The sequence below is a fragment of the Protomyctophum parallelum genome (assembly GCF_964188405.1).
Source record: "Protomyctophum parallelum genome assembly, chromosome: 5".
NCBI lineage: Eukaryota > Metazoa > Chordata > Actinopteri > Myctophiformes > Myctophidae > Protomyctophum > Protomyctophum parallelum.
This window is the reverse complement of record NC_139702.1, coordinates 21680014-21693024: the sequence shown is the minus strand read 5'-3', so window position 1 is coordinate 21693024 and position 13011 is coordinate 21680014. Positions and strand designations below refer to the sequence as shown.

General features: G+C 42.1%; 1 pseudogene across 1 annotated transcript in view; it reads right to left on the bottom strand.

Annotated features, from left to right (window-relative positions):
• LOC310858257 (ATP-dependent RNA helicase SUPV3L1, mitochondrial-like) overlaps positions 1–13011 on the bottom strand; it is a 43862-nt pseudogene that overhangs the window by 12398 nt on the left and 18453 nt on the right. The window contains exons 2-3 of the transcript in view: positions 10962–11023; positions 9709–9793 (exon numbers count right to left, since the gene is read on the bottom strand). The product of the transcript in view is annotated as an ATP-dependent RNA helicase SUPV3L1, mitochondrial-like (transcript). The remainder of the gene's footprint in view (positions 1–9708; positions 9794–10961; positions 11024–13011) is intronic.

Here is a 13011-nt window from a genome sequence, read left to right as displayed (position 1 = left end):
TTGATTATTTAATATTTTTGGCTTTTCTGCCTTTATTGATAGTTTCAAGTGGAGATTGACAGGGAAGTGAGAGAGAGAAGGGGCGAGACATGCAGCAAAGGTCATCATGAACGGGACTCGAACACGCGACAGTCAGGCCAGAGCCTATAGGCATGCGTCCGGACCACGTAGGCCAGCGGGCACTTCCTCACTTTAGAATTGAACCATATTTGATACTTTGGCTATTCAAAAATAGCAGATCTTCAAGCTAATTTTCTAAAAATTGTGAAAATGTCTGCAAATCTTTGAATATATACATTTTATATATACAAAGCGAACATTTTAAACAAGTCCCTGAAACTAATATAACAAATACTTTGAGATAGGGGGGTCAGCGGTCAACAATTTTGGGGGTCCACATGAAAAACATACCTTTTTCAGAAAACTGTTTAGACTACATTTTTGTAGAATCGGCCTCATGGGTCTTAATGGATTAAGCTGAAAGAAGCAGACAGATAATGAAAGTTAATGCCTTTTTTAACAACACAACGTACATTCCCTCACATAATGTCAGATTTAAATTTATTAATTTGTATGTTATAATGAGATAATGATACAGCTTTGCAGCTTCCTGAGTCACGTTATCAATTTGCAATATATTTCTCTCATAATTCATATAGATTCCACCGTTGTGTGCTTATCGGCTTCTTTCATGTACAGTTAATTACCTCAATATTGCTGAACAGATGGCCGCCTCACTTTGGAAATTACCTTTGGGGAGTCTGTTTGAATTCTAGTCAACTCAATATGTTTGTCTCTCCCATGGTGAGGCATCAGGATGATAACACTGACATCAGGTCAGTTTTCACCTCGATTAATGATTTCAGCTTTCCCCACCCACCCCCACACTAACAGTATGCTAATAACTGCAATGCCTGGGAGGCGAATAATTTTTCATTCGTTTGTTCATGTTGAATTGAATAAATGAAAGTTGTATTTGCTACAGTAATCTGTCAAAATGGCCAAAACTGACATGGCTTCGCCTACTAAGCACCTATACTTCTCCTTATACCCTAATACCACCTATACCCGGTCCCTGTTCATTTTATACTCAAATCTTAAATACTCATAGTTTTGGTAAATGCATTGAATGTACAAAAGTAATTTACTTTCTCTGTGATATGTCTTGTTGCTCTTTGACGAACGTCGTCCAAAGTTGTCCCAAGTGATTCAGCTGGTTGAATTCAACGGCCCAAACCACACCAAAGGGTTACCATGCAACTCCTTGCAGCCGTTTGGACCCAAGGAGTTGCATGGCGACCCTTTGGTGTGGTTAGGGCTTAAAGGTCTGCAACAGCTGAGGATTGTGCTAAAACAGGGACAGCTCAATGGTGGAAAGGAAATGTCACCATCTTGTACACCAGTGATTCTGGGCCCCCAAATAATTGGCAAACACTAAGGGCCGATTCATACTCCTATTTTAGAGCCGAATAAAAGTCGGTTCGGCGCTGTAGAGCCTACAATTTGACGTAATTTGAGGTTCGGGGGGGCGGGTACCGTCCTAAAGTCGGCTCTTCGATGCTACTGAAAATTTCTAACGAGCCGAAATCATTTCGGCACTACAGCGCCGAAACAGCGGTAAAATAGGAGTATGAATCAGCCCTAACTGTATACAGTATATTAATATAAAACAAACGCATGGTATTTCTTAAAACCCTGAAAATGTTGTTAAATATACTATGTTGATTCCATCGATCCATGCCGAATCACGATTGATTGATTATTTAAATAATCATGGTGTAACCCACAGCACGGGTGATTTGTAACCCGCAGCACGGGTGATTTGTAACTCGCACAGGTCGGACTAATAGGAGGTCTGACTGGGTCCCCATCTAGAAAAGGTTGCAAACTACTGTTTACTATGAACATGCTGTAAAGCACCTAAATTGGGGTATAGTGTGTTAATTCAACTCTGAAGGCCTGATTTACTAAACCTTTTGTGCCTCATGTCGTAGCATTCTGCACCTATAAGGTGCACAGAGTAATTTTATTGTAATTTTAAGTGTGTCAATGCAAAGTGCACTTAATGGGAGGAGATATGTTATGTGTGGTAGATTTTGAATTCCACCCGATTTACGTTCATGCAATTGCGGGGGTCAGATTTGTGTGGAAATCCAACACCTCTAAAAGGCAGGGGCAAATTAGTGCATGCATACAGTAGATGGGGCCTATTAAAGGAAGGTTGTGGTAGATTTGAGCAGTAATTGCAGGAAAAACTTGAGACCGACCTCAAAATTGCACCAACATGATGTTTCTAATAAGATGTATTTATAGGCGTATTGGGTTTGTTTATTTTTATGTCAGAGTCATAGTGACGTGCCTAATTTGCCTATGGGTTTATTGGGTTTGTAATGTCCATATACAGTATGCCTATATATGGGCATATGGGGATTGATTATGATCATGATGATAGCGATTATGGTTATGCAAATTTATAGGCATATCATGTTTGTTGTATGGTTATGTCTGGTCCGCCCGCCTGCACTCCCATTAGCCAATTTTAATATAGGATTCTACTTTTACGCTGATTACATCAAACATACAGTAGTTGCTGCAGAGGGAGTGGTAATTTAATTAATGGCTGAAGAGACACTGGAGAAACAATTTTTACGTTCGACATACCGGTTAATTTTTTCCCCCATTGCTAATAATTCTGTCTACAGTATATGCAGTTTAAACCAGCTCCATAAATCATTGGCCATGAGATATTTTGTCACAAACTAAACCAACTGATGTCTGGAAAGAGCAGGGAGGCCATGGAATTGAGTGATAAGGCCTGGTGATCAATATTGTATAATTCAACAATCCAGTTTGATTGGGTTCAGTGGTGTTATCAGCGTTCACAGGTAATACCGTAAATGCCATCAAAGAATGACATTTCCTTCTACACATGGCCTCGGTCAAACGATGAGTTTTAAAGATAGGAGGGTCACTCTGAAAGACATTTTCAACATACATGTACGTACACGTACAGACCATTTTGGATAAAGTGTTTTGCAAATACAGTATTGCAGGATGTATGTCCGCACTATGTATTTGTATAGTGCGGACAATAATTTAATGCCTAGTATTACCTTAACTCACTCGTGGCTCCTGACATGCATGGCAGGTTAAAACTAACCCCATCCTGGGAGGTTAGGTTTACGGTTTGGGTTTTGGGTAGGGTGTCGGACTAATGCCTGTTGGACAAAACACAGGCACCCGGTCAAAGGTACAGTGATTTATTCTACAAAACAACTCTTGTCACAGCAAATAGGAACAAACAAACATGGCGACCGGAACTAGGCTACATCATTTAGCCTACATACAGCAAGTGGGATTCAGATAGTGGACTATAGTAGTCAACAAAATAAAAACAATCTCAGACACGGCCTGGGCCGTGGCTCAGCGGTCCAGGCACCATGGCTGGTAATCCAGTCTGGCAGTGTGCCGCGGGTTCGACTCCCAATCCCGACGACCTTCACTGCATGTCACCCCCCCATCTCTCCCCATTTCCTGTCAGCCTACTGTCTGTCCCTCCATAAAAAAATATAAAATAAAGGCGAAAGCCACAAAAAAACCCATAAAAAAACAAAAAACAATCTCAGACACTACTCTGGGCGCTGTCTATTAAGTCATTGTTGTAGTTAAAATGGGTGCCGTGTCATTAGTCAGAAGGTTCATTGTTCCGAAATTACTATCCCTATCTCTAACCTAAACCTAACCGCAAGCACGGGAGCAAACCTAAACCTAACCGCAAGCACGGGAGCAGTGCATGTTCGGACTAACGGGACTTCGGATCTATGGGTAGTTCCCGTTAAAATGCCTATCGAGCGCTGGCTGTTAGAGCGATAGATACACCTCCCATGGATTGTCTCTAGGTTGTCCTCATTGTAGGCTATTAAAATAACATACCCTATTCAATACAAATATTGTTATTTTACAATTTATGGATGAATGAATGAATATAATAGGTTAATACAAATATATGTTCATGCCACAAAGGGATAGAATGAGTCCACAATATACAGTACAGCAGGTACAATAAAGCTCACTATACATTCGGACACCACTACAAAATGGTATAACCCCTATTTAGTGCATTTGAGGAATAGGGAGTGGTTTGGAACCCAGCCACAGTCTACAAAATATTAGCACCATCTTTGTCCCCCTCTCATCTCTCACCCCCAGAGTGTCTTTCAATGATTAATTAGACACTTCAGAGATTCTCTAGTTTATGTTTATCCTGAACAGTCTTTCACTGGCATTCATGGAAATAGAGGGTTAAATTCCTGTGCTTTAGATGAGGCTCTGAGTTAATCTCACATTTTTATCATTGTGTGGATTTTCATTATCAAACCAAGCTTGTATTTCTATAACATACTGGAGAGGATTGACACAGAAGAGGCTGAAGCTGATGTTACAGTACAAAATATATACTAGAGTTCTATTCTTATCTGGCTACGACCATGAAATATGGGCATCTATGTGGGACAGACAGGGCTTGTTTATGTGCTGCGCACCACTTCTGCAGGTCTTCAACAGTCTGCCTATTGTCAGCGAGGGGTTGCGACACACTTCAATCTCTCAGTCTGATTGTTCCACAGATGTGGGGCTGACCGGCCTCCGGTTGCTTTGATGTGGCGGTGGAATTCCTAGATTCCATGTCTGTCTATCTGCGTAGGCTGATGATGGGGGCGGCCATGGGTTAGATCTTATTTACAGAACTGAGCGTAAACAAGCTGGTCGTGCCAAGCCAAGTTGCTGTCTGCCGATCTGACATACGAACTGACGAGAGAGTAAGCAAAGCTTGAGATTGGGGCTTGAGTTATTATATATATTTTTTGAAAGCCACTGTAATCAGCGAATCCATGATGGAATCAGCAGGGCTGTGAAATGCAGGTCTAGTGCCGTGGACCACAAACTGAGGAATGCTGCATCTAATCTCACCACTGAGTCTGTATTTGTTACACAGTTGGGTAAACAGCAACTTCTCAGGGGGTTCTTTTGAAGGTCTCGAAATGGCCATGCACGGTTTGAATGAGTGTGAGCGTGTTACTGGCCAAAGAAGTTCAAAGGCAATGCATGGGGTCATGGGATGGAAGACGCAGGAGGGCAGGCGGGAGTTGTGGTCGGGGACGGGGCTCCATGTTGTCCCCAGCTGTCCTGTCCATGTCCCCTATGACTGCAGGGCAGTCTCTGGTCAAAAGGCCACAAAGAAGAAAGGGAGGGGGGGGAGGGGGCTATGGAATAGAGGGGTCTGAGTGTGTTTGTGTGTGTGCTCATGCCTGTGTATTTTGTGACAGTGCACACTCTCTCATCTATACTCTCCCCCTTCTCTGTTCTCAGCACACACACACACACACACACACACACACACACACACACACACACAGGGACTGCGTGACCATACATCTCTTTGGCCTCTGATATATTTATATGCTCCGAGCAAAGAGGGAGACCCGACAGATGCACCTGAGCAAATATTAACATCCTCCATAAGGGGCCTTTGATGTGCAGGGGCCAGGACCCAGGGTCGACACCCCTTGGTGGACTCAAACCAGAGTGCAGGGTCTGGAGAGTTAAGAGAGGAGTGGGAAGACACCAAAGAGCAGATGGACACGACACAAAGCCTTGTGTGGTTGTTTATTACTATTTGTTTGTGTTTAAATTATCAGGTTTATCCGTTTAAATTAATCTTTAAAGTTTCGGGCAGAGACATTGTGACACTTTTTGACAAAATTCTGAAGGAAAGTTGTAGATGATCCTTATTAGATACACAATTAATACAGATAATTTACAGCTGATGTTACAAATTATTTATTCATGGTAATAGTGGCATTATGTAATCGTCATTTTCCTTTTTTTTTTTTTTTACCACCATACATTTTATGCAGGCTATCGTTAGAGTGTATGTCAACCCTCCCCACAAACTATGTTACTGTCAAAAGTTCATAAAACTCAATACTGCACAAAAAAACCCCATTCACAACTTATTTGAAAGAAAGAGGAGAGGAAAAAAAGATTAACTTCCAGAGACTTCAGTGTCTTCACCACTAAATCCATTTTCAAACGTTGGGGAGAGACTTGACGGAAATAAATATATAAAGACGTTCAAGGACCAGGCTAAGTGGTTTATCTCCTTTCATCTTGCCACTGCTATATGGGGACTAATCCTGACTTGTGTCTTCAGCGCAGAACCGGGGCCCTTCTGAACTACATTAAATAGAATAGATTAGCTCGTCCAACAGTCAGAGTGGCATTTCAGAATGTATCTGGTTCTTTGTGCCATGGATAGAGGATGGCATGAGGCAGTATCTATTTTGTCTTTGAATGTATAGCATACATCTGAACACTCACCGACTTGAGGAGGGCTTTAGCGTTGCTAACGATAAGGCACTGTCTTTTACAAGGTTTATTTCACACTTCATGCCTCAAAAGTCTGTCTCTGAGTAGTACACAGATATAGAGAGACGGACAGATAAAGGGACGGGTACATTTTTTAAATAAAAAATAAAGAGACCATTTTTTATATGGCTGGCTATATGCAAAAAGAAAGAAATATTACTTGTGACTATGATTGCACACCATTGTGGCTGCACTGGCAATGAATTTTAACATGTTTGATATTTATTGCTGTGGTATGATGTTTCTCAAGAGACTGATTCTATATCTGCTGCTATTTATATCTGCTGCAAATGTGTCCATATTTGCACAAGGAGCATTTCATATGATATATATTATATATATCTATTGTTAAGTTGAACTTGAAGTTGAAAAAGAAAGAGAGAGAGAGAGAGAGATATGTGTGTACTTCATCCACTCCAACAACTATACAGTAGTAGTAATGTCCCTGTTCTTTCTAACAGCTGGACCGGTTTACCACAACTGAATGAAACTGGTCCAGTCCAGCCGTGACTCCGGTGACAAAAGGAGTGTGGGTGTGTAATCCAATAGAATCAGCCCTCCGTCTTGTTTGATCTGCTTCATTTCATTTGGCCATACTAATTTGGGAGAGAAATCAGATAAGGCAAACCCCATCATGTGTTTTCACATCAAAAGTGATGGATGACAATGTTTCCTCTATGTTACTTTCCTCTTCATCTCGTCTCTCTCTCTTAGGACATCTGAAGTCAGCACTAGGATTAGATCATCTCCAGCTCCACACACAATGGGCTATTGTGTGACCAACGGTTGCAAATTGGACTTATCGACGCAATCTATTTAAGCCCGGATCAGAAGCTTTGCTGAATACTGCCACCTCTCAGTCCAAGAACCGTTGTTTATATCTGATAATTCTACTGTAGTTCTTCACTCTCCTACCGGCACCAGTGGGTGTCAGTGGCAGAGCAGAACTTGTAAGCAGACAGCTTGTCCTTGGATACAAGTTAGTTACACTGGGGTGCATGGTTTATATAGAGTGCGCTGACTGGCTCCTATCAAGACATCTTCTCAACACATTTTGCGTGCGTGCGTGCGCATTTCTGCATGCATGCATATGCGCTCATTCACTATCCGTGTGTACAGTAGAGTGTGAGGTGTTTGAGACAGCTAAGGAGGTGTGCACGGGAGGTTCTCCAGATGCGGCGAGTGGAGGAAAGCATTAACGAGACCGCAGCTATGTCAGCTATGCCCCAAACAAACACGAGGAGCTGAGAGGACGCAGGCCGCACACTGAGGCCTCCCAGTTCAAAGGAACGGGAAGAAAAGGAGATGCCAATCCCAGCATTATGCTTCACTAGTGTGGTTGCCCAAAGGGCAACCAGACTCTAGTAACTGTAACACTTTCCGTATTATTTTACTGGAGTAAGACAAAGTTTGCCGCATCTACTACTAGTCCCACAGTTTTGACTGTACGCACTTGAGCCATATCTCAAATTGATCGGGAATCGTGTGCTTGTGTTTTGCTAAGAGAAATGTTGTATAGTTTAATTGATATGAATTTATTAGTGAATAAAATTTCCCCATTGACTTGAATGGGAAAATGCGAAAAATCACATTCAAGTATTATTTCCTCTGAGACTGTAAGCACTATAGTTACAAAACTTGGAGGATAAATTCATAATTATCACTAAAATTAATTAACCTATAATGTTATCGGTCGGCCTCATGGTGGCGCTATAACAGCCCACTTTACCTTTTTGCTTATAACTCTTGAACCGTAGGTCGTAAAATCAAAATACCATTTCCCCTGGATTCCTTGGGTCATGACGCATCTCCCAATATGCCACGCCCATTTCCGCCATGATAGATTTTCCGCCATTTTGAATTTTGTCCAAAACACACTTTTTGCTTTTCCTCCTACGTATTTTGTCCAAATCTCACAAAAATCTGTACACGTGATCTCTGGAACGGCGGAATTTTGATTGAATTTTGAGTGCGTATCGTTCGGCCGTAATCGTCGTCCGAAGTTAGTAGGAGGGGCCTATATCACAAAGAATGCCATAAATCATGAATGGAATGTCCAATCCATCCCAAATTTGAATCACATGTCCGGGGTGGTTCAATCAACCAAGTTCTAAAAGCAATTCCATTTTCATCCATAGGGGGCGCTGCAAATGCGAGAAATGTAACCATTTGTCGCAAAAACATGAATTTTGGGGGTTAAATCCCCTCCGAATTACTTACACATGATCTAAGGTGTGACTTGAAATTGTAATTGGCTGGCAATATTAGTGGGAGGGGCATATGTAAGCCACTGCGGCAACCACACATCCGACATTACTAACCCTACCTTTAACCCTAACCGCACGCGGGTGAGCCTCTCCCCGAGGCTTCCCCTCCCATTTTTCTGGCAGAAGCCCTTGACGGATGATTTTCTCCATTCTGCGACTAGCATTACAGTTTCCAAGACTATGTTGAGAACATGATGGTCCGCATCTCCCGCTAAAGCTCAGACACTTGTTGTTGCAGGGAACCTACCGCACAGTCCCACAGGCTGCCAAACCCCTCTTGCTCAGCCATCAAAAGAGTCAGCAAAACTGTTACGGCCCGCTGTATTATTATTGTTTGGTTTTAGAAAAGAGAATTAGAAAATACAGTATTGCATGATGGATTTTTATCACCAAAGCTCTTTCTATGGTAGAATATATAACTTTAAGGTGTTTGCTACTTGCTAAAGAACCTTGTTTGTGTATTGTAGTAGTATGTTCTCACGGATGTTCTCAGCCTGATCTCACCCAAACACGGTGAAATAGCATGGATTGGCAATTCCGTACAACACGCCTAGAAAACCCCAAAATCTGTACATATTACTATTTTTGAGTGGTGCAACCACTCCAAGGAACAGCTTTGTCCTTATGTGATTATGTTACTATGGGACTATGTTACTATGTACAAATAGGGGGTGCTGTTGCACCACTCGCTTCAGACTGGTCTGATTTTTACCACGACGGAGGGCTTTCACCAGTATTGGGTAGCGACGGCACCCCTCCGTCACAGTCTATGGGGAGGATTTCAGTGTAATATGCAAATGTGGGTTTTCTACACGTGTATGTACGGAAATGCCAATCCGTGCTATTTCACCTTGTTTGATAATTATGTTGGTTGAGCTCGCTCTGTACAAAAGCAACCCCATTGTACTGATCTGGGATCTTTTATGTAAACTGAACACATTTAGATCAATTTAGAAGTACTATAATGGGCATTGATTAGGAGGATATTTTTTTAAATACTAGAAGCGCGACTTGCCTGTGGCGTGTCTCAAGTCTAACGCCACAAATTTGTGTCGCAGTGCGATCCGAGTGAGACACATCTGTGCCCTTCACTGACTGCCCTGAACCATGCACGAAATGTTCGCTCACAACTTGTTACCGGCTCAAATTTCTATAGCCAGCTATGATGTTTAAAACAACTGTATTTGGATTATACACTAACTAATTGGGTCCAAGAAGCTGCTACTGTAGGTCGTCTGGACCTCCAAATGATTCCCCAAGCAACTAGCACTTCATGTAGGCTACATATATATGTGTTGCAATAGGTCAGGCCTGTTGATGCAACACCATTGCTGTCACTATAATCATACATTACTATTGCATGCAGTAGCGTGCAGTGGTTGCTACTGGACTGAATGCAAAGTAAGCTAGTTTTAATTCCTACAGGTATACTTTAACTTTCTGGTTTTTGTGCTAGTTATGAGGCAATCAAATTAGATATTGATTTTAGATTAACTCAGTATAGTAATCAAATACGCTTTTGTGTGTTAAAATCTATAAAAAACATTCCCACTGCATGTTGGTAACCGAGTATCAGTATTCCCTTACTGTTATATCAATATGCACGGGCCAATAATGGACCTCCCTATCTGTCAGCAGAAACACATTTATGGAAGCATCAAACGATGGCCAGAGTTGAAGAGCAGGCCCCCTTATTTAATAATTAATCATGATGAAGTTGAAGGCACACAATCTGATGAAAGCGCCGTCTGTCAGGCGAAATTAAGCCCTTCTTCATTCCATTATTGTTGTTAGTTTAGGCTGATCTATCTTTCATTCTCAACTGCTCTTTCCATCCATTCCCCCCACCATCACCATGAGCTCGTGGTTGTCAATATGTCAATTAAAGTGAGCTGCGGCATGTTGTTTCATCGCCTGCGACATTTTGATGTCTTGATAAAAGAGCTCCGAAATCTGTTTATTTTGCCTTTTGACACTCTTTCATCTACACTTTTCTTCCCGCTCGGCGTGCTATGGGGGTCCTTTTTTTTGCGGCTGTGAATTACAACGTGTGGAAAAACGCATCAAAGGTACGCAACAGTATGAATGATGTCACAAGTGACTTGAAGGCCTAACTTCATAAAATGCATGAAGGACATATGAAGATAATGAAGTTATCACCCCTCCCACTAACCTACCCTCCTGCCTCAAACTACCCCAACTGCCAACCAAACACCATGACATTGCATTAGCCAGTGCTGAAGTGAATAAAGACAGGACGTTTCTCACCTCCAGCCACAAATGCAGGGAACTGTAGACCAATCTGGAGCTCCATGTGTATGGCAGAAACTCTGGAGCACACAGAAATAGAGAACACAAAGGCTAAACAATAAATAAATATACATTATATTGCCTCATATCTTTCTGCTCCAGGGTTACTTCAGATGAATAAAAGTATATCTGGTGTTTCTGGAGACATAACGACAAGTTACAGTAAGCAGCTGCAGATATTGTTGCAGTGAACTAAGAAAACCTAAAGTGGCATCTACTGAAAGTTTATTTTATGGACAGTCAGTCCAGTGTACATCTTTCTTCACCACCTTCCATTAACATCAGCTGAACTCAGAACCCTTAATCAAAAGCCTTTCATCAGCTGGTGAGTAACCGTGCACCTTTTGAATTCCAGTAGCCTCTGTGCGTGCGTGCATGCGTGCGTGTGTGCGTGCGAGTGTTTCGCAACAGTCACACTTGTGAGAGGCATGCAGTGAAGGGTCTGCTTGCTTGGTATTTTCAGGACTTGTTATGCACTGATGTGGGATGAGAGGCGCAGTAGGTGATGTGTCTTTTGAAAATCAGCACCATACCACAATTTTGGTGTCACCAAGGACTCATCTGCTGCCCACCTCTGTGGACCAGGTCAACCTGTCTAATAGCATGGTGCGCACTTATTTTTGTCTCTTTATGCCTAACTTAATACTCCACGTTGCACGCCGCAAATATATCGATGATATATCGACTGGCATATTAGTATGAATCGGGCCTAAGTTGCACGTTACAAAGTAATGCGAGTACTCTTTTTTTTCTTTTCTTGTAACGAGCAATGTAACGTGTTGGTTTTGCAATTAATGTACTCAAAACATTATTCTGTTACTTTTAAAACGTACAGTATTTCCCTGCTCTTTCTCTTTAAACAAAACAGACTGAAGGGTGCAGTAGTGCATGCTGAGGTGCTGACCGTGGGTGCATAGGTATAAAAGAGACGTCACACAGCTCGTATAGCTACGATGCAAAATTTCACATTATAATTAATACGACCAACGTGACCTGACACAGGGCTTCTTCTTTCTGTTGCCACAAAAATAAGCCGTGACTCGTTTCTATTGATTTCCTACTTCTTGACAAGGCAAGTGAAATTTCCAGGTGTGTGCATCGTGTGTTTTCCGTTAAATTGCTCATCTGCTCTTTATAGCGCCACCAGGAGGAAAAACACATTTTCTAATATTACTCCTTCAGATTTTATCCAAATTTCACGCAAATCGGTACACATGCTCCCCATAGTCATGTGATCAAGACAGGTTTGTTAGATTTCTCATAATCCACCTTCATTGCCTATGATTGCCTTCTAAACTTTTCAGAAGTAGCCCGCTTTGTACCCGTTTTGTACAAATCGCCACAACTACACAACGCAACGTCCGATTGCGGTGAAACTGCATGCATATTCCCACTAACCTGACGCTGCCAGATCCAAGAAGCTTGCTACACAAAATTGTTTCACAGCTTATTGGGATCTGGGATCGCGGAAGCAAATTCGATGACGGGGCTGTTCCTTTTTTTCAATATACTTGGTAGATGATTGGATGGGACCGTCTGCCTATCACCGTGTGGGCGTGCAAACACAACCAATAGCTTCACATCCCCCCCCCCCCCCCCCCCCCACACACACACAAAACATGATTATATTACTCCTAAACATTTTACCAAACATCACACACACTCCTATCCTCCTGGTGGAGACCTGTGCCCAGAAGGGCACTTTTTCTAGTTCTTAATGTTGCAGTTCAGAGCAAACACAATCACAGAAAGGTGAGGTATAAGAAGTCACAAAGAAGAAAATCGCTAAACTAGCACTGAAACTGAAGCAACAATCTAGTTTAGAGCAGGAGATGTGATAAGCTAAGGGATGACAGGTGAGCTGATGATTGAAGGCAGGTGTGTAGGATCCAGGTGAGTATGTCAGGAACACACGCAATCACGCACATGTGGGACACTGAAGGAGGCTTACGTCCGTTGGCATGACACAAAAGGGGGGAATTCGTTTTATTTCCAATATGAAAATTCC